Below are 23,882 nucleotides of genomic sequence, written 5' to 3'. Positions count from 1 at the left end.
TCAGATTGGCGGGGGTCCAACAGCTGGAACACCGCCAATCAGCTGTTTGATGAGCAGCTTACAAAGTATGGATCCGATCGTGGCTGTGCTTGGTATTGCAACTCAGCACAGGGATCCGGAGCGATGCCGGTGCCAGGGAGCAGGTAAGAATAATGTATACGAGGGGCCCAGGCATTAGGGGGGATCATTATAGGGGTTGGATACCCCCTTTAAATGAGTTTTTTCCATTAAAGGAAAATGTTTAATGTAATTTCTTTGTCCTAGTAAAATATCCCTGTGTGTAAATGTCCAGTGCAAGCTAAAGCCTCTATTACACAGGCCTGCTAGCTAGCGGAGGAGACTGCTGCTATTACATGCAGCAGTCTCCTCCACAGTATGGTGAGGAGTGATCATTATGCCACCGCTCGTCCATATGCTGTGGTTTGCCGCCGGCACATCGTAATTAGACAGCACGATTTTCCACGGCAAACAATTAAAAATCATAAAAGCCCGATGCACAAGCGTTTGCTTGTTCATTGGCCAATTGTCGGCAGTATTACACTGCAAGATGATTGCTAACAAGAGTTCAAATGAACGCTCGTTAGCGATCATCTTCTGTAAAATTGGCAGGTTTATTACAGCATTAACACCCCGATGACAGATTATTGTGATATTGATCTGATCTAGGCTAGGATCGCATGTGCCGCAGAGGTTCCTTTAGGGGCGTCCAGTGTAGATTCTGCCAAGAAATGCTGGACAAAACACCACAGCATGCTGAGATTTTGTCTGGCAGAATGACGGACACCATAGCAGAAAGCCCACAAACCCCCTTAAAATCAATAGGATCTGTCAGTCGCTGTGCATGTTCATCATATCACATATCCGGTGATCACATATTTTTTTCAATTTTTCTGTTCCAAGTCTGGGACAGAAAACCTGAGAACATGCCCCAGCTGCCAACCTACCCTTAGTTTGGGATCTTTTGTGCAAACATAGCCTCACGAGCTTCATATTGAAATATGTACAGTACTATATTGATTGCCTTCCTGTCTGACTCATTCCTGACACTTCTGCTGGTGCTAATATATGTAGTGTCATCAGATGCCTTTTGCCATGAAGACGTTAATAGGCCTGATTTTCTTCTGTATCTGTGAGTTTCACACATTTGCCAATGATCACAAACGCCTTCTTGATATATGAGCTAAATGCATATAATAAGTAAGGTTTAATGACAAGAAAACATATAAAACACGTTTCAATAACCAAAACACATTGATACATGACAGGTGTATAAGACTAGGAACATATCTATTGCACTCCTCATGTGTTGATAGCAGATAGAAAAATAGAACGTATCTATGTATTTATATGTTGTTTTTATGTCCTGTTTAACCAGGGGCAGACTGGTCATAGACCCTACAGGGAAATTTCCTATGTCCGGGGGCTGCCCATGCTCTCCGCACTTGCGGGTACATAATCATCTGATGCTTTCAGCATTAATTAATGTTGGGAGCATCAGGAACTTATGCACCTGCCAATTACCACAGATGCCCTCCTAAACTCAACTATGTCACCATCCTTAGGACTATGGCGAGGGTGGCAGTATTTTGTCCTAAATAGGTGATATCTGGTTCTGGGGCAGCATTTTATGCTGTCCTATGGTATTGCAAACCCTGCCAGCTCACCCGGCCTACCTGTGTTTCCCTTTCTTCTGTCTGGACCAGCCTACAACATGGGGCCACTTTTATTTATTTTTCCATGGCCACTTTAAGTTCCCAGTCCGCCCCTGTGTTCAACCAAGGATTTTATCCTATTGACTTTACGGTTCAATCATTATTATCCTATTGACTTTAAAGCAATCATCACAATAATTACATAAGACATACTTAAAATACTTGGTGCCCTTCTTTTTTAATCTTGATGGTGTCATTTTTCCAATTCCTTTCCCCCCCATCATTTCTATAAATGTGTATAGATAATCTGAGACAACTTCCTCATCTCAACTGGTCCATTCAAGATCAGGGGGTTGGATCTCACACCACCATAGTACAGTGTGCAGAAAGTAGTCTCAGATGCTGGGGGCCATTTCACAGAACTTTACAGGGTACTGGGAATCAGAGAAACTTCAGAAGAAAAATTAAAAAGGAAGGCATCAAGTATTTAACTACGGATTATGCATTTATTGTGAAATTTTTACTGTGAATTGAAGGGTTAAATGGGTAAAACTGCACTGAAAAACAATGCATATGATGATTGTTTCTGCTTTTTACCTGTACAAGCTTTAGGCCAGAAGCAGGCCGATAATTCTAACATTTGGGCAATATCTCAGTGCATACGTCTAGAAGGGGCCGAAGCCCTTGCGTCTGTCATCTGGTTTGGAGAATTCAGATACAGTAGAGAGATGTACGGGCTTTCATCTCTTAGTGAGAACAGAGGCAACAAGGCTTCTGCTGACCCTTTGAGATAAATCTTGTGAATCTGCCAAGACCCACATACACATTAGTGTGTTGGAAGCCTAATGTGTATAGGGATCTGCTGACTGTCCCCCAAAGGATGATGTTGAGGAAGAGAAGGATCGGCGAACTGAAAATTTTCATTCTATTCTTTTGTTCTCCCAGGAGATAAGCTGCTACTAGGAGTGTATAGAGGAGCTATTGAACCTTTTTTTTTGGTTCATTGTATTGAAAACGTCGTCAACAGTGTTGTCAACAGTGCTCAGATCCAGAGCTGATCCAGAGCTGAGGCTAGTGAGGCGTGAGGAAGCACAAACATCTGCTCCCACTGCAAGGGTCTTTAGGACCTCAGAATAAGATGGCAGCGCGTACACCACGCGAGGCCCAGCATCTTCTCAGATTTTGCAAGTTAGCAGTGTTATTCCTGCTCATTTCGGGTCTGGGTTTTGAATATAGGATTATACAACTCCAACTGTTTTATCAGCAACATTCAACTCATCCCTGAGATAAGAAGAACACCCGACGCGTTGCAGGCTACTCGGCCGACCGGAAGTGCTCGAAGACGGCGCAGTGACCTCAAACAAAGGCAGGGGAAGGGCTGCGGGCTAACAGCTAAGGGCTCTTTCACACTTGCGTTGTCCGGATCCGGCATGTACTCCACTTGCCGGAATTACACTCCGGATCCGGAAAAACGCAAGTGTACTGAAAGCATTTGAAGACGGAACCGTCTTCAAAATGCTTTCAGTGTTACTATGGCACCCAGGACGCTATTAAAGTCCTGGTTGCCATAGTAGGAGCGGGGAGCGGAGGAGCGGTATACTTACAGTCCGTGCGGCTCCCGGGGCGCTCCAGAATGACGTCAGGGCGCCCCATGCGCATCGATGACGTGTCCAATGCGATCACATGATCCATGCGCTTGGGGCGCCCTGACGTCACTCTGGAGCGCGCCGGGAGCCGCACGGACGGTAAGTATGCTGCTCCCCCGCTCCCCACTACATTTTACCATGGCTGCCAGGACTTAGGCGTCCCGGCAGCCATGGTAACCATTCAGAAAAAGCTAAATGTCGGCTCCGGCAATGCGCCGAAACGACGTTTAGCTTAAGGCCGGATCCGGATCAATGCCTTTCAATGGGCATTAATTCCGGATCCGGCATTGCGGCAAGTATTCCGGATTTTTGGCCGGAGCAAAAAGCGCAGCATGCTGCAGTTTTTTCTCCGGCCAAAAAACGTTCCGTTCCGGAACTGAAGACATCCTGATGCATCCTAAACGGATTTCACTCTATTCAGAATGCATTGGGATAATCCTGATCAGGATTCTTCCGGCATAGAGCCCCGACGACGGAACTCTATGCCGGAAGAAAAGAACGCAGGTGTGAAAGAGCCCTAAGCTAAGGCTAACACCGGCTTTCTTTATCCAGCATTTTCCTTGTTAATGTGCGGTACCTGGTGAACAAAATGGATGAGTTACGACTATGGATCACTGACAACAGGACACTTATGGATTGTAATGTCATGATACTCATGGAAACATGACTACTACACAGCGGAATATCTGACAGTGCTGTCGAGCTGATCGGACGCCATACTCTCCGGGCGTACAGAATAGCAGATGATTCCGGTAAGACAAGAGGCGGAGGACTGTGCATTTATGTTAACAAGGCTTGGTGTACGAACTCTGTCATTGTTGGAAAACATTGCTCAGCTGACCTAGAGTATCTCATGGTTAAGTGTAGATCGTTCTATCTGCCGAGGGAGTTCACCGCCACTATAATAACAGCTGCATATATCCCACCGAGTGCTAATGACAAGCTTGCTATGAATGAACTTCATACGGTCATCAGCAAACAACAATCTGCACACCCTGAGGCTGCATTTATTGTAGCGGGTGACTTTAACCACTCTGACCTAAAGTCAGTGCTACCTAAATTTCATCAACATGTCTCATGCCATACTAGAGGAGATAAAACCTTGGACCATGTCTATACAAATATTGTTGGAGCCTACAAGGCAACGCTCCTCCCCCACCTGGGACAGTCTGATCACCTTTCTTTGTTTCTCACCCCCAAGTACTTGCCGCTTATCAACCGTGTGAAACCATCAGTGAAGACAATCAAGGTGTGGCCAGCGGGGGTAGATTCTGTACTCCAGGACAGGTTTAAAGACACGGACTGGAGCATGTTTGCCTCTCAGGCCACCTGTGGTTCTCACACTAATATTGACTCTTACACGTATTCAATACTGGAATACATCAACACCACAATTGACAATGTTACCACAGAAAAGCAGATCACAATGTACCCAAATCAGAAACCATGGATGAAGGAAGTGCGGCTTCTACTAAAGGCACGTAACAATGCCTTTAGATCAGGTGACGCTCAGGCCTACAGTAAGTCCAGGGCAGACCTAAAGATGGGAATCAAGAAGGCCAAGCACAGCTACAAGCTGAAAGTGGAGGAACACTTTGTCAACTCTGACCCACAACGCATGTGGCTGGGTATTCAGGCCATCTCTGACTATAAGCTCAGCAATTCCACACAGACAGCCATGACTATATCCTCCCTAAATGACGCTCGTTTTGATAAGGACAATAAGGAAAAGTTAGTGAAAATCCTACCCTCTGATGACGCCATACCTTCACTCTAACCATCATAGATGTCCATAACGCACTGAGCAGTATAAATGCTCGCAAGGCTGCTGGCCCTGATGGCATTCCTGGATGTGTGCTTCGAGCATGTCCTGAGCAGCTTGCAGGGGTCTTCACTGACATATTTAACCTGTCGCTTGCCCGGGAAGTAGTACCAGCGTGCTTCAAGACCACCTCTATTGTGCCAGTGCTGAAACACTTATCACCAATGTGCCTGAACGACTATTGCCCTGTAGCACTCACGCCTATAGTTATGAAGTGCTTTGAGCAACTGGTCTTGGCACACCTAAAGTTATGCTTTCCCCCCACATTGGATCCTTACCAATTTGCCTATTAAAGTAATAGGAGTGCAGAGGATGCTGTATCTACAGCGCTTCACTGTGTACTCTCAAGCCTGGACAACAAGAATACTTATGCAAGAATGCTGTTTGCTGATTTCAGCTCAGCATTTAATACAGTCATTCCCTCCAAGTTGATCACTAAACTTGTGGATCTTGAAATCAGCAATCCTATCTGTAACTGGATCATGGATTTTCTGACCAACAGACCCCAGCATGTTAGGTCAGGAAATAACTGTTCCTCCACCATCACACTCAACACTGGCACTCCACAGGGCTGTGTGCTGAGCCCGTTCCTCTATTCCTTTTCACCTATGACTGCAGGCCTAGGTATGGATCCAATTACATCATCAAGTTTGCAGATGACACCACGGTGATTGGTCTTATCACTGACAACGATGAGTCTGACTATAGGGAAGAGGTAAAGCACCTAGCTGTGTGGTGCACTGACAATAACCTGCTCCTGACTACCAGCAAAACGAAAGAGCTCATTGTGGACTTCAGGAAGGAGAAGAGAGACACCCATGACCCTATCCACATAAATGGCATGGCTGTTGAATGGGTTTCCAGCTTTAAGTTCCTGGGGACCTACATCTCTGAGAATCTGTCCTGGTCAACCAACATATCTAGCCTGGTCAAGAAGGCACATCAGCGCTTCTTTTTTTTTTGCGTACACTGAAGAAAAACCACCTGTCTGCTGACATACTGGGTAACTTCTATCGCTGTGCGATAGAGAGCATCCTGACCAACTGTATTATAGTCTGGTATGGGAATCGCTCTGTTTCTGACCGCAAGGCACTGCAGCGGGTGGTGAAAACCGCCCAACGCATCACAGGGACTCCACTTCCTACTATTGAGGATGTTCACAAGAAGAGATGTCTACATCGGGCACGCATCATTCTTAGGGACTCCTCTCATCCTGCCAATAAACTCTTCCAGCTACTTCCTTCCAGAAGGCGCTACAGGAACCTTCAGACTAAAACCAGCAGGTTTAGGAACAGTTTCTTCCCCACAGCTGTCACCCTACTAAACCCTTTCATCCATACTCACTTAACCCTCTACACTCCTCCTCCCTCCATCCCTTTCTAGAACCATGATCATGACTGTCATTCATTCGAAACATTCACGGTATTCTGATATTGGTTACTGCTATAGTTGGGACACTGTCATAGCTTAGTCTCTGCTATAGTATGTACTTACACTTACATTGTTCACTATTGCAGTCTGTCCATAGCACTACTCTTCCACTTCTGGAGCTATATTCATAGCATTTTGCAGATCTGTTTACTATACATCTGTAAATTTGTATATACGTAGCACATCTGTATAACTTGTTCATAGTACATCTGTGTATTCGCTGTCTGTATAGCAATAGAACAGTTTATCTATATATATGTATTTGTCCATAGTTACATCTGTATATTTGCTCTCTATATAGCAATATAAACACTTGTATACCTAACTTATTTGTACATAATCTGTGCATAACTATTCCCACCTTCTACACTACCCGTATCTGTATATAGCTTGTTTTTATTGCACTTGCTGCCCTTTGCACTACTGATTAGATGCAAACTGTATTTCGTTACCCTGTATTTACATGTGTAATGACAATAAAGTTAAATCAAATCAAATCAATTTCAAGACATCTGAGGCAATGCTATTTCGATGTATACCAGCCACAATAAAATACTTTTTGACATATGTCTTGGTAGTGAATATTTATGGCTACAGTATGTTGGATATAGACCAAAGTTATTCATACAGTGCCTTACAAAAGTATTCATTTGCCTTGAACTTTTCACTGTAATTGCAGTGAAGGATGGTCCTACAAAGTATTGACTCCCGCACGCCACAATTTCCAGATTTTTATTTATTACAAATTTTGAAAACCACGTATCATTTTCTTTTCTCGTCAGACATACTTGCTAATTTGTGTTGGTCTATTACATAAAATCCCAATAAAATCCATTTAAGTTTGTGGATGTAACGTTAAAAAATTTGGAAAAGTTCAAGGGGTATGAATACTTTTTCAAGGCACTGTATTATGTATACATAATGTTCACCCCAAAAAGGGTGTGATCCTAGCCTACACTGTAATATATTATTTTTTTCCAATAATAAGTATTAAATTAATTAAGTTCCAAGTACACTGTAAATGCAGTTATATTTCTGCATGGGCCCATGATTAGCCAATTAAAATTTATACATAGGAACACCTACATTTACACACATAAATTTTGCTTTCTCTATTTGTGGACAAGCCTAAATTAATTACTTAATTGTATAAGAAACAAACCTGCCATTTTCACCCACACAATAACCCTCAGCCACGATTCTCTAAACATTCTAAAATACCTAATAACGCGCCATCGTCGCCTGTGTAATCATGTCTCATTTCCAAAAGTATCTTTAACCTTGATTAAATGGTAAACACCTACCTTATTTCCTTTCTGTTGGCTGTAAACTTACGATCAACAACTGATTTAATTGAAGTCTTCGTGTTTATTTTATGTTTCAATGAAAACACTTGGGCGGGGAGATTGCTTCAGCAAGGTGCAAGCTTGTGCAAGCCACATGAAAATAAAGAGTTTTAAATATCTTTGTGATGTAAATTATTCAGGCACTAAAGGCATCTAAAAAACAGGCCGGCCATATGGCCAAGAATATCATGGCCCATGACAAGTGTCCATGCCAACTCTCCATGCATCAATGGTAATACAGACATTGAAGAAGATTTACTAATCCAGTCTGACATTTAGACAGTGTAAACCTAAACTGGACAGTCAAAAAATGCACCACATTTATCACAGCGGCTAATGCCAGATGATAAATCCGGCGCACCTTTACACTGTCTAGTCTAGTTTATAGTGATGATGAGCGGCATAGGCAATATTCATTTTCGCGATATTTTGCGAATTTTTTGCATAATAGTCGCAATAATTCTAGAATTCGTAATCTTGTCATTATTTTTGCGATTGCGCAAATCGGCACTAATGACGCAGATATTTTTTGCGCAATACATGCAACTTCACATTTTATCGGGTCTGAGTAGATATTACTGATTGGTGCACTAAGTATTGTTGTGACATCACAGCACAATGTAGCATGTATGTATGGAAAGCAAAGAAACAGTAATTCCTATCACACTACCTAACACCCTGCACTGGAACCTATCAGCTACACTAGAGATCAATCTAACCTACACTGACTATCTCCCACTAACTATCTGTATTAGCTATAACTATTTGTTATTGGGGTGCAAGTGCTGTGTGATACAGCCATTTACGGGGTGTATTAATAGGAAAAAAAATACATCTTAATTGATGTTTTGCAGTGAAGTTACATTGTACTACAGCCATTTACGGGGTGTATTAATAAGAAATATACGTACGTCTTATTATCCATTCTGCTGTGAATTTTGATTATTATATTTTCTTTGGTAGGGTGTATTAATAGGAAAAAGAATATGTCCTAATTGTCGTTCTGCGTACATTGTAAGCATGGGAGAGCATGGGGACTCCAAGATGGCGCATGGCTCGGGATGTGGCGCCCAGGACAAATTCACGTCCCCGCCTAGTTGAACCGAATCGTCTCATTAGCATATGAGGCACCAAAACAGACGGCGGCCACAGCGGACAAAAGAAAAGCGGAAAGACATCACTGGCGACTGCACTGTAAGGTAATATAACTATTTCAATACATGTATCCTGGTGAAAGGTCCTCTTTAATGTTTTTATGCACAGGTATGTTTCTTGCACTCAGGACTGGAATACACAAGGGAACAAGATCACAAATTAAGATAACCATTTGTCACCTTGTAGGCTGTAGGCCAAGTTTTACTTGTAGTCTATACCAGGTATTCTCTTTCCAGACAGGCCTGTGAGAAGCTATGACATTATCACACCTGTCTACATGGACGTGCAGATAGCCTGAGCCACACATCCCCTGAAGGTTGTTTGGTAATTTTATCCAGCTGAATTGAAATAGGAAGTTCACCACTCATGCCTATAGTTCCCCCTCATTGTAAAGGAGTTGCTGATCTGTTGGTCTAAATGACTGTCATAGATCTCACTAGAAAGGGGTGAAGTTCATGCACAGCCATGTTTCAAATATTTGGTTGTAATAATGGTTCAGGTGAGATCCAGGTCCAGAGGTGGAAGTGAGGTCCCCCATACTCACTAACCTTAATGAAGCACTGCTTACATATGACTTGACCAAATGCTAGTCCATACATTTATGTCCTAGCTAGGTTATAATCTCTTTGTGACCTATCAGGGTACATACTAGCACTCTGCTCCTGTAACAATACAACTATTCCCACAGTACTCACGTGCCACCTCTTTCTCCATCTCTCCTCTGGTATCCCATATTATAGAGAATACAGTCTGAAACTCCCCCTACCCCCTAGAGAACTCCTTCAAACTAATAACCATGTGGTATCTCACCCCAGTTCGACTCAAACAGATGCACTGCCTCAGCACAGACATATGTTGGAGGTGCTCCCAAACCAAAGGCACAGACCTACACATGTGGTGGCACTGCCCTGTGATTCAGCCTTTCTGGACTGAGATACTTAAACTGGCTAAACAAATGTGTTCTTTACCCGAGACCCCATCCCCCCTCTCAGTCCTACTACATGTCAGACTGGAAAACATTCCCTTTAGGAAACGCAGACTTTTCCTTTACATCATGGCTGCTGCAAAATCCCTTCTATCACAATATTGGAATCAAAAAACACCACCGACCGTTTCACAGTGGCTAAATACGGTCAACCATATTTACCACATGGAGGAACTGTCAGCCTGGGAGAAAAGATCCCACACGACATTTCAAAAAATATGGGAAGATTGGTTATCCTTCCGAAATACTACACCAGCACTTAAGTTGCATTCTAACATATCTGAAACACCGAACTGATCGTCACAAAATCTGTTTGTCCTTGATCCTGGATACAACACACCACTCGCACCCAACCCTCAACTCTCTCCCCTCCCTCTCCCTCACCCCCCTCCCTCACTCCCCTTTCCCATCTACTCATTACTCCATGTTCATCATTATGTTATAGAATGAGCACTGTTGCATATCAACTTGTCATAATTGTTCTTGATTTCTTCTACATCGACACAATGTAAACAGTCTCTTATTTTATTATAAAAACTAATAAAAAGAGAATTGAAAAGAAAATAAATCTCATCTTACTGCCCCCCATCTCTAACATTCCTCTGGATCCTGCCAAATGTACAAATGCCAACCTGTACATCAGGATTCAGCTCTTTTTACTATACCACTCCAATCTCTTTTTCAATCTGTCATATACATGACTTTTATTGGTCTTCCTTTTGTTTATATGGTCTATATCCTGAGGTCCCTCACTCAAAGTTGTCTATCCTTATTGAAGATATTGAAACAATGCTTATTCCATCATCTCTTGGACCTACTCTTTATTTGTTGTAGATGTGGGGTTAGTGGGGTAAGACTTTTTTACCAATGTATTAAAGACAACCTGTCATCAACTTTATGCTGACCGTACTGAGGGCAGTATAAAATAGTGACAGAAATGCTGATGTCAGCGGTGTGTCACACATCAGCTATAAGTAAGTGGTTGCTGAGAACCAGCATCATGATCATTACAGCCCAGGCCTTGAAAAGAGTCAAATCTACCTGAGAAGAGTCATGGTTATTCATAATCTCCTGCTCTCCCCGTCCATCTGCTGATGATTGGCAGTTCTCTCCTAGAGAGAAAGCGAGAAAACTAGGTAGAAGACTGTCAGTCATCAGCAGGTGGGCAGGAGAGCAGGAATTCATGAATAACCATGACTCTTCTCATGTGGATTTGACTTTTTTCAAGGCCTGAGCTGCAATGATTATGATGCTGGTTCTTGGCAATCACTTACTTTTAGTTGATGTGTGACACACCGCTGAAATCAGCATTTCTGTAACTGCTTTATACTGCCCTCAGTACGGTCAGCATAAAGTTGATGACAGGTTCCCTTTAAGATCCCTTTACACGGGACAGAAGGCATTCCTTCCAGACAATCACCTGCTCATCAGTGGAAGAGACTGCTGCATTTACATACAATGATCTCCTCCACAGCAGTGGCGTTGCTAGGGATGGTGTCACCCGGTGCGGTAGAAAATGGTGTCACCCCCTCGGAACGAGTCATGTAGGGGATGTCCATCAATCTCTGCCCTGCCGCCGTGGCACCGCTGACATCCCTTCACATCCTTCACTGAGCCTGCCGACCGACCCAAGCGGTAACGGGATGCGGGGGGGGGGGGGTTTGGATTGTAAACAGACCGCTGACGTTGGGGGGGGGCTAAGCAGACAGATCGCCGACGGGGGGTGTTATGGGGGGTCAGGGGTGGGATTAAAATTTTTAAGAACAGGTTCCCTACTCAACGGCGGACACGCGGCATCACGACACATACACCATATATATCCAACACACATACACATAAATATACCATATACATGGTACACATACATAAATACACTATATATACAGCCCCAATGAATATGGCCCAATTCTCTAAGTCCCCCCTGCCCCCGCATTTTGCTGCAGAGTGTGACACACAGACATCTTAGTGTCCTCACTTTTCTATCATCATCGCCCAACCTGGAGTCCCCACAGTGTTATCCTACTGCTCGCTGTGCCCCGGCCCCAATACCACAAATACTATCCTGAAGAAATTATAGTGCCCCCATAGTAATAGTGCTCCTCATAGTCCCACCAATAGTAATTCCCTTATAGAATGCCCTCATTAGTAATACTGCCCCCTACAGTGCCCCACATTAAGTAATATGCCCCCCACACTGCCCACATTAAGTAATATGCCCCCCAAACTGCCTCACATTAAGTAATTTTCCCCCCACACTGCCCCACATTAAGTAATATGCCCTCCAAACTGCCCCACATTAAGTAATATGCCCCCCACACTGCCTCACATTATGTAATTTGCCCCTCACCCTGCCCCACATTATGTGATTTGCCCCCCACACTGCCCCACATTAAGTAATTTGCGCCCACACTGCCTCACATTATGTAATTTGCCCCTCACACTGCCCCACATTATGTAATTTTCCCCGACACTGCCTCACATTATGTAATTTGCCCCCACACTGCCCCGCATTATGTAATTTGCCTCCATACTGCCCCACATTATGTGATTTGCCCCCCACACTGCCCTACATTAAGTAATTTGCCCCCCCACACTGCCCCACATTATGTGATTTGCCCCCCACACTGCCTCACATTATGTAATTTGCCCCTCACACTGCCCCACATTATGTAATTTGCCCCCCACACTGCCTCACATTATGTAATTTGCCCCTCACACTGCCCCACATTATGTAATTTGCCCCCACACTGCCCCACATTATGTAATTTTCCCCCACACTGCCTGACATTATGTAATTTGCCCCCCACACTGCCCCACATTATGTAATTTGCCCCCACACTGCCCCACATTATGTGATTTGCCCCCCACACTGCCCTACATTAAGTAATTTGCCCCCCACACTGCCCCACATTATGTAATTTGCCCCCCACACTGCCCCACATTATGTAATTTGCCCCCCACACTGCCCCACATTATGTAATCTGCCCCCCCACACTGCCCCACATTATGTAATCTGCCCCCCCACACTGCCCTACATTATGTAATTTGCCTCCCACACTGCCCCACATTATGTAATTTTCCCCCACACTGCCCCATATTATGTTGTTTGCCCCCCACACTGCCCTCCTTTATGTAATTTGCCCCACTAAGTAATTTGCCCCCACACTAAGTAATTTTGCCTCCACACTGTCCTCCATTATGTAGTTTTCCTGCCACACTGCCCCCCACTAAGTAATTTGCCCCTCACACTAAGAATTTTTGCTCCCACACAAGTTAATTTTGTCCCTAGACTGCCCTCCATTATGTAGTTTGCCCCCACCCTGTCTTCCATTATGTAGTTTGCCCGCCACACTGCCCCACACTAAGTAATTTGCCCCCCACACTAAGTAATGCCCTCCATTATGTAGTCCCCTCCCCCATACTTGTGTCGCTGTTCCTGTACAGTCTGTACTTGCCGGCTGCGCGAGCATGAGTTCAGTTAAGTTCAATGTCTTCGGCGCGCAATCCCGTCCTGTGGCGCGTGATCCCGCGAGACCCCAGCGGGAGGTCATGGGATTGCGCGCCGAAGTGACTGAACTCATGCCCGCGCAGCCGGCAAGTACAGGATCAGATCAGCGACACAAGTACAAGGGGGCGGGTGCTAATGGTGCTGGGAACTTGGGTCTGGCAGGGGACACCCCATCAGACTGGTGTCACCTGGTTCGGCCCACACCCGCCGCACCCCCCTCACGACGCCACTGCTCCATAGTATGGGGAGCAGTGATTGCTAATGCCATCGCTCGTCCCCATTCTGACTTGTGTGCCAGCAGCAGAGTGTTTTTAGACAGCACAATCTGCTGCTGACAAATGATAATTTTTGTGTCCGCATGAATGATCTATTACCCGTTTTGCTCATTCACCGAGTATTGATCGGCGGCATTTTTAGACTGCCAGATAATCATAGGAACACTTGTTAGTGATTATCTTGTGGATTCTTAGCTCTTAAATTTATATTTTATAATTTTTAGATGTTTTCTTTAAAATGTCAGTGTCTTTTTTTACAATGTTCTACACTAAAGAAAACAATTGTTCTTAATAAATCAATAGTAATTATAACAATTAAAAAATTTCGCTCTTGCCAAATCACATCACTCACCTCTACTCAGTGTCTTCATTTTTGTCAGCCTTAGAGGGTTTCTGTCACCAGAATTAACCCTATTAAACTAGTTGACATTAGTGATCTGCTAATGTCAGCTGAACCTAACTAGCCTATTCCTACTTTTATCTATGCCCCGTTACTCCAGAAATATAACTTTTATAATATGCTAATTAGCCTCTAGGTGCAGGGGGGGCGTTGCACCTGCTCCTAGAGGCTCCGTTATCCCACCTCTGACCACACCCTGCTACACTAGATTGACAGGTTCAGGCAGCATTGGTCTCCTACTGCCGTCCCTGTCTGCCTTGTAAATCTCGTGCCTGCGCCGTCCCGTTCATTATTCGGTGCAGGCGCAGGGAGTGAAGGGCGCCGGCTGCCGGCGGGGAGTTGCCGGCTGCCGGCTTCCTCACTGCGCCTGCGCACAGGGCCGGCAGTTGGAGGTGAAGGTTGCCTGGCCCTGTCAATCTAGTGTGGCAGGGCGTGGCCAGAAGTGGGAGAACGGAGCATCTAGGAGCAGGGACAACGCCCCCCCCCCCTGCACCTAGAGGCTAATTAGCATACTATAAAAGTTATATTTCTGGAGTAACGGGGGCAGAGATAAAAGTAGGAATAGGCTAGTTAGGTTCAGCTGACATTAGCACATCGCTAATGTCAGCTAGTTTAATAGGGTTAATTCTGGTGAAACCCTTTAAACTGGACAGGGGATATAGCTGGCTAGACACGTGATGTCACTGTCAGATCAGACTCGGTAGATGACAGATTTTTTTTCAGTCTCTGGCAATAATGTCAGCTTAGAATTTATGATTTTCTACAGTTATAGTGTTAATTTACAAATGTCTAAAATGCAATTAAAAATTGACTGGGTACTTGATTCATTTCTTTGCATGTCTTTGTTAAACTATCCACCTAGGTGATTCTGTCCACATTGAGTAAAAGGACATTTTTCACAAAGCATCAGTGACTTGATGAGGTAGATGCCAACATTGCTTAAATTATTGAAGGTTCAACAAAACATAGGAGTTAAATGGGTTCTCCAGTCCCATAAAGACATTTGTATTTGCTCATAATACCCCAAACACTTCATATTTTCCCCATATACCATGTCAGCACTTTCGCTCACCTGTTCTCGGCATAACTGCGTCCTGGTAGAATGTTAACATGGCTTACCTTCTGTTTGCTAACCAAACCCAGCATGCTTTTCTCTATAATGTTTTACAGAACTTTAGGTAACATAGAAACGGGAGGTGTGACTCCTGCAGAAGGAACAGTGTAGCAGGCACAGAAAGCCCTGAAAAAATAAAAGCACCATCTAGGACATAACAATCTGTTTCTAACAAAGCTAGAACCAGCCCTGTACCTCACATGGATCCAGAGATCTCACCATTCGTTGTTCCAAGTGACCTACTAGATTTATTTCAAGTTGGCAGCTCAGTAGGGGTGTGTCCTATCTCAGGGGACAGCTGGTGGCAGTTGAAGGATGGAACTGAGCATGTGCAACCACCTCACTGAGGTGGACAGGGAAATTAGAAAAAGAGCAAACAGCTGGTGGTGCTATACTGATGGATTTCATTGTTTTTTTAAGTTTTTTTTATATTGATTGTAGCTCCTCCCATTAGCACATGCATTACAATTGCAAATGCTGAGTCTTAATATGTCAATCTAAATTTTCTGTATATTAATGCTAGTCCAAAGCAATTTGAAGTTTGATGATCATGAGGCCACAACAAATTTGGTGTTTGATGTTACTCTATAGCAGGGATGAGATAAACTCTCGGTGTCCAAAACAAAGGTTTTGAAATGCATGCTAGCACCTTGTTGCATACACTTCAGCATGCCATATAGACAACCATTCAACTGCCTCCTGTCACCCACCTTTCCTACAAATCCTTGCCATTCATATTTATAATATATACTACCTATTTCCCTCCATAGCCATCCCCTACACATGTCCTGTTCCCAAGGGGCTGGGCTGGATGGTCACTGTGCCAGGTATCTGCTGCTCCTCTCTTGACTCCAGCCCTCACCTGACCAGCACCATTCCTTCACCAATGGACTAAAGGGAAGTGCTCATCATGCCTCCACAACCAACAGCTACTGTGAAAAGAAATTTAAAGGCAGAGTATTAGGCTTCTATGAATGAGTCCATAAATTGCTCTCCTCTCCCCATCAGTAGCTTACGCAGCTGCCTACCCCCCTACCCCTCATGCCAAACCTACCCTGCTCTATCTTCTGCTGTCAGGGTTGTTAAAGGAGTTTTCCATGATAAGAATAATATATCTGCTTTCTTCCAAAAAAAACAAAAAAGCATCACACCTGTCCACCTGTGACTCAGCTCCCTTTATTTCAATGGAGCTCTCCTGTAATACCACAAACAACCTACAGACAGGGGGGTGCTATTTTTATTTTACACACATGCATATACTACTTTTGCCACACATGTCTGATGCCCCGTTTTCATATAGCAAATTCTCAGCCGGAAGTGCCTATTTTCTCATAGACAGTGACGTACCGGGTCCCTTGCTGCAGAGCGAAGCCTCTTCTTCCGCTTCGCAGGGAGCCCAGTGACGTCTCCAACAGCCTCAGCAATTATTCAGATCGCAGGGAGGGGCGGTAACTAAGCTGGAAGACCTTGCGCTAAGCCACAACCCCCTCCGGCCCAGTGACTCACCATCAGCCTCAGTAATTATGCAGATTGCAGAGAGGGGCGGTGTCTTGGCTGGAAGACATCGTGCTAAGCCACGCCCCTCCGGTGACGTCACCGGGCATGGCACTTTCTAATGAATGAAGGAGGCGGAATATTAATGAGGGGGCGGAGTTACGGCGGAGATGATCGTCAGCTGTAACCATGTGATGCCGCGCTGCGCTGGGATCCACAGGGCAGTGCAGCAGGAAGTTAGGCAAAGATAAACCTAGATGTAAACAATGCGTGGGGGACCGCCGGAGCCCTGTAAAAGTGGCCAAAATACATAAAAACATATTGGGGAAACTTTAATCAGCTCTTAATAGTGAGTACTCTTTAAAAAAAAATATATATTGATCCTGGACAACCCCTTTAAAGGGGTTATGCCATGATTGATGAAAAAAATGAAAATCAGACATCAGACATCATACAGTGTATGACAATCTATTGTCATACACAACTAAAACAAGGAATTACCAAATTAAAAACTAAAGAAGGAAGGTATATGGAAGAAGATAAAGAACTAGCTGACTGCCTCAATGAATACTTCTGTTCAGTTTTTACAAAGGAAAATGAAGGAGAAGGACCTCAGTTGGGAAAGAAGACTAATGAATCTTTTGACGCATGTGTCTTTACAGAGGAAGAGGTTCTAAGTCAACTGTCTAAAATTAATACAAATAAGTCACAGGGGCCTGATGGGATACACCCAAAGCTATTAAAAGAGCTCAGCTGTGAACTAGCAAAACCATTAACAGATTTATTTAACCAATCACTGGCAACAGGAGTCATCCCAGAAGATTGGAAATTAGCAAATGTTGTGCCCATTCACAAGAAAGGTAGTAGGGAGGAATCGGGCAACTATAGGCCAGTAAGCCTGACATCAATAGTGGGGAAATTAATGGAAACCATACTTAAGGAGAGGATTGTGGACCATCTAAAATCCCATGGATTGAAAGAAAAACAGCATGGGTTTACTTCAGGGAGATCATGTCAAACTAATCTTATTGATTTTTTTGATTGGGTGACTAAAATAATAGATGGAGGAGGTGCAGTAGACATCGCTTATCTAGACTTTAGTAAGGCTTTTGATACTGTCCCACATAGAAGGCTTATCAATAAAGTGCAGTCTTTGGGCTTGGACTCCCATATTGTTGAATGGATTAGGCAGTGGCTGAGGGACAGGAAACAGAGGGTTGTAGTCAATGGAGTATATTCAGACCAAGGTCTTGTTACCAGTGGGGTACCTCAGGGATCTGTTCTGGGACCCATATTGTTTAATATCTTTGCCAGCGAAATTGCAGAAGGCCTCAATGGTAAGGTGTGTTTTTTTGCTGATGACACAAAGATTTGTAACAGGGTTGATGTTCCTGGAGGAATACACCAAATGGAAAAGGACTTAGAAAAACTAGAGGAATGGTCAAAAATCTGGCAACTAAAATTTAATGTTGATAAGTGCAAGATAATGAACCTGGGACGTAAATATAAAATCAGTGATACAGTCCTAACCTCAGTATCTGAGGAAAGGGATTTAGGGATCATTATTTCAGAAGACTTAAAGGTAGGCAGACAATGTCATAGAGCAGCAGGAAATGCTAGCAGAATGCTTGGGTGTATAGCAAGAGGAATTACCAATAGAAAGAGAGAGGTGCTCATGCCGCTCTACAGAGCACTAGTGAGACCTCATTTGGAGTATTGTGCTCAGTACTGGAGACCATATCTCCAGAAGGATATTGATACTTTGGAGAGAGTTCAGAGAAGAGCTACTAAACTGGTACATGGATTGCAGGATAAAACTTACCAGGAAAGATTAAAGGACCTTAACATGTATAGCTTGGAAGAAAGACGAGACAGAGGGGATATGATAGAAACTTTTAAATACATAAAGGGAATCAACAAGGTAAAAGAGGAAAGAATATTTAAAAGAAGAAAAACTTCTACAAGAGGACATCGTTTTAAATTAGAGGGGCAAAGGTTTAAAAGTAATATCAGGAAGTATTACTTTACTGAGAGAGTAGTGGATGCATGGAATAGCCTTCCTGCAGAAGTGGCAGCTGCAAATACAGTGGAGGAGTTTAAGCATGCATGGGATAGGCATAAGGCCACCCTTCATATGAGATAAAGCCAGGGGCTATCCATAGTATTTAGTATATTGGGCAGACTAGATGGGCCAAATGGTTCTTATCTGCCGACACATTCTATGTTTCTATGTTTCTATTTCTAACAAAGCTAGAACCAGCCCTGTACCTCACAGGGATCCAGAGATCTCCACATTTCACTGCTCCAATTGTTCTTCTAGATGAACTTCAGCCTGACAGCTCAGGGAGTGTGTCCTTTCTGCTGCAACTCTCACACTGTGACTGTCACAGGTTCTAAGAGAACATATTAGTGCTGGCAGGTGAAGATTTAAACTGAGGTATGTTCGACCAGCTCAGTAAACCAGCAAAAAATAAGGAAAAGATCAAGCAGCAGGTGGCGCTACACAGATACATTTTATTGAATAACTCATTGGTTTTACAAAATTTCTAATTACATGCAATTACAAAAGTGTTCAGATCCAGGTGCTGGTTTGAAAAATGTACAATATGTTTTGTGATAAAACCTTTTTAATGCATTAATTGTGGTTGGCTACTATCTATTACTAACTGCACATATGTTGGGAGCAGCACATGCATGCAGCTATTAATAGGTGTTATTACCATTGGCTCTGATGTCTGATGGTTTAATATGCCTAATTTATATTTACTAGCAGGTCTGCTCACATGTTTCCCGGCACTGGGCTCTAAAAATGGCCACTGATGGAGTTGAACTACACATTTGCAGTTTATCCCCAGTGTAAGTAAATGGAGTCTGCCGATGGACTGGACCCGCTATCAGTGTTCATTTTCAGAGCACAGTGCCAAGAAGCAGGTTAGCAGACCTGTAAGAAAACATAAATCAGCCATATTAAACCATCGGACATTGGCACCAATGTTCTAATAATGCCTATTATTAGCTGCATGCATGTGCTGTTCCCAGCAGTTCTGCATGTGTCACGCAACATTTTGTCTCATCAATTATAAGGATAGGCTATGGTGTCGCACTGCGACATGTGACATGCTGCGACACGACAGTCGCAAAAAATCCATTCAAGATAGATGCATGTAGCAGCGTAGTTTTGCCCTATGTGTCATGCGACTTATTGTCGTCCTGTAGCCCTTGCCTAAAGCTGACCTACAGCAGTGAAGAAAAATGGCTGGGTTGTTATGGAAACCTGGAGTAAAGCTGTGTATGTGGAGACTAAGGGCCTGCGAGCTTCTATTGGCTGATAAGGGACATGTGACCGTGTGTATGGCAGTTGGGATATGAAGAGAAAGACTTGCAGGCTTGTATTGGCTAATGCAGGTCATTTTTTGGGAATATCTCAGGACCGGTAAGTCCTAGAGAGCTGAGACCAGCTCTAAAACCTTCCTGGACACCTGATGTACCTGTGTGCCAAATTTGGTGAAGATGGGTTCAGTCGTTAGGTTGCGCATAAAGAACAGACAGACAGACAGACAGAAACTCATTTTTATATATATAAGAGATATAGTAAAGATTACTGTGGCCACTTTATACCTCACAAATAAGCGTAAAAATTAAATAGATGTTACATATGACATAAAGTGTAGATCCTTCACTTTCTGTTCTGCATATGAAAATAGCACAATATACAAGTGATAATATAAAATCCTAACACAATCAACTATTCTAAATACTTATACAAAAGGAACAGCAGGAAATGAAAGGGGAAATAAAGGCATTGGATTGCCAGTGAAAGCGTATTATCCAACTCTATTAGAGGGTGTTTTTTCCTTCATTTAAAGTTTCAAAAGACCTTTAAAAGCATCTAATATTTATAATATACCCGAGCATTTCTAATGTAAAAATCATTATTCAGAAGAAAGCGAGATATGAATCTGCCCTTGTCCTAAAATTTGTGCTCATGTAATGAGTTAAAATTATAAGATTTTGTTAATCAAAGCATTTGCTCTTGTAATTTAAAAAAAACACTAGTTAATAAGAGTCCTTGAGTTGTCCTCTTCCATCAACATGTAGAAAATCAGATATATTCAGATATTTCTCGTATCTACAAGAACAGTGTGACAGCCAGGGTGGCCACAATCATAAAAAGGGGCTGTCCAGCCTTTTTCAAGTGTTGGCCTATCCTCCAGACAGGCTGTCACTAGCTGATCAGCAGAGGTCCAACACCACACACACCCGCCAACCAACTGTTCTGTGTAGCTCCATTACCAGAATTCAGTACCAGAACTTTACAGCACTGCCAACATTATAGTTAGAGATGAGCGAATCGAATCCCACGAAGTGGAATTCGATCCGAATTTCAGGATAAATTTGATTCACCTCGAAGCCGAATTTCCTCGTGCTTCGTGTCAGCGAATCGATTTACCCTGAAATAGTGTAAAAAAATAAAATAAAATCTAACTTACCTCCTCCATTTGCTCACGACGGACCACCAGCCTTCATCTTGATTGAAGATCTCGGGCAAAATCCTGTGCGTGGTGACGTATGACGTCACCAGGCCGGCCGGCGTGGTGGCGTAATCTCACGCTGCGCGAGATTTCGTTCCAGATCTTCAAGCAAGATGGCTGCGGCCAGCCTGTCGCGAGCAAATGGAGATGGTAAGTTTGATTTTAAAAAAAATGTATTGTTAATTTCACACAGTTTTTATACTTAGATGCTGTGATCATGTATGAACGCGGCATCTGATGGGAGCGGCGCTATGGCAGCTCCCTGTCATTGCACTCGCTACTTACAAAAAAATGCGCTTCATGACAAAGTAATTCATCAAAAAGCTAATTTTCTTTTTGAAACTCTGCAAATTAGCCAAATCGAACTTTTCAATTATTCGCTCATCTCTAATTATAGTGGAGGGTGCTCATACCTGTAGCACTACTCCCATTCACTTCATGGGAGCAGCTCTGCAGTTGCAAGCACTGTCTGCTAAAATGTTGACAGCGCTGTGTAGTTCTGGCAATGGAGCTACTCAGAACAGCTCATTGACAGGGGTGCGAGTTGTCAGAACCCAGCCGATGAGCTAGTGGTGGCCTTTCCTCAGACTGGACAACCCCTTTAATCTTCCACAAGGGCTCTGTTACTCATCCATCCAGGTTCTGTTCTACAATTTCCACCTCCACTGCATCTACCAGACTCTGGTCCTGTTCTCTTGCACTACGGCAAAGGCAGCAGTTTTGAGAACACTTCCGGCTGCCAATCTATGCTAGTGATCTCCAGTTGTCACTTCTACACCACCAAGCTAAAACTACTCCAAGTAGGCATGAAAAGAAAATTTACTACAGGAAAGTCCATCCCTTCCCATGGCATAGTGTGAAGAACTCATAATCCCTTAGTGCCTCGGTTTTAACCTGCAGATATTGCTGCTGAGAGGATTCTTTAAAAAATAAAAGCTGGCTGGGAGATAAGCTGACCTTATGTGGTCCAAACTCTTGATTACACAAAATTGTGAGGAACCTGAGTCTGGCCATACATTTCTCATAGAGTGGCCACTGCAGTGAATTTGAAGTATTACATGCTATCCATTCAAATGAATTGCTGATGTATGCTTGATTGGATGAAACATTCATGTTTATTGAGGATCTGGGGAACATGTTTTTTGGAAAAACAATTGTTTGGCTGACAGGTGTATCTTGTGCTATATCTTGTGTTTTACAAACTGTGTTCCAAGGTTACACAGAAGGTTTTAGATGTTCCTTAAGATGAATTTACATAATGGTAAACTAAAATAAGATCATGTCAGGATCATGACTTAGGGCAGGTTTACACCGCACGAGGATACAGCTGATTGTCAGGAAGGGACGCTTCCTTCCAGACAGTCAGCTGCTCGTTCAGTGAAGGAGACCGCTGCATTTACATATGAGGATGAGGGATCACTATTGCGATCGCTCGTCTCCTTACAGAATCATTGTTTCTGGGATGTGCAGTGCGCTACTGGGTGCAACATCAACCAGGGGGTCCCTTTAAGATGTTATAGATGTCGATTAAAAGTTTGTTCTGACGCCAGTTGCATTTCAGCAATTAGGGACTAGGTCCCCCTATGTAGAAGGTAATGGTGGAACCCAGTGTTGGAATGCCAGAGTGGTATAAGGGTTGCCTATAGTGTCCCTTAGGTGTGGCTTTAGCACTTGTCACGGTACTCCGACCTGAAGATCCTAGGACCCCAGGCGTCGTTGTCCGCAGCGGTGCAACTAAAAAGGGTTAGGTGTTGAAGGGTGAGGGTGAAGAACTTGAGTCCAGACCTTTATTGTAGTTGAACACAGCTTTACTTAGCATAAACTTCCATAAGGGAACAATCTCCCAACTTTATTTTGGTTACCAGCAAGCTTTGGCATGAAGTTCTGGCAGGCAAACACTCTCAACCCTGCTACATAAGAACTCTTTAAAGGGCTTCTGTCACCCCCCAAAACTCATTTTTCATTTTTGGGCATATTAAAATCCTTATTGTACGACTATTCAATATATAGGGCTCTTACCTTGTTCTGTGGCTTCGTTTCATAAAAAATCAAGCTTTTAAAATATGCAAATGACTTCACTACCAGCAAGTAGGGCGTCTACTTGCTGGTAGCCACCGCATCCTCCTTTTAAAAAAACGCCCCCTCCTCCAGTTGATTGACAGGGCCAGCTAGCGCTCTCCTCCTCCGGCTGGCCCTGTCAGCATTTCAAATCCCGCGCCTGCGCCTTACGTGTTTTCATTCGGCGCAGGCGCTCTGAGAGAAGGACGCTCGCTTCCTCAGCACTCCCTTAGTGCGCCTGCGCCGATGACGTCACCTCTAAACCCGAAAAAGAAGACGTCATCGGCGCAGGCGCACTGAGGAAGTGCTGAGGAAGCGAGCGTCCTTCTCTCAGAGCGCCTGCGCCGAATGAAGACACGTAGGGCGCAGGCGCGGGATTTGAATTGCAGACAGGGCCAGCCGGAGGAGGAGAGCGCTCGCTGGCCCTGTCAATCAACTGGAGAAGGGCCGTTTTTTTAAAAGGA

The sequence above is a fragment of the Bufo bufo genome, chromosome 1 (genome assembly GCF_905171765.1).
Source record: "Bufo bufo chromosome 1, aBufBuf1.1, whole genome shotgun sequence".
NCBI classification, from domain to species: domain Eukaryota; kingdom Metazoa; phylum Chordata; class Amphibia; order Anura; family Bufonidae; genus Bufo; species Bufo bufo.
The sequence above is the reverse complement of the archived record's forward strand: the minus strand, read 5'-3'. Positions refer to the sequence as shown.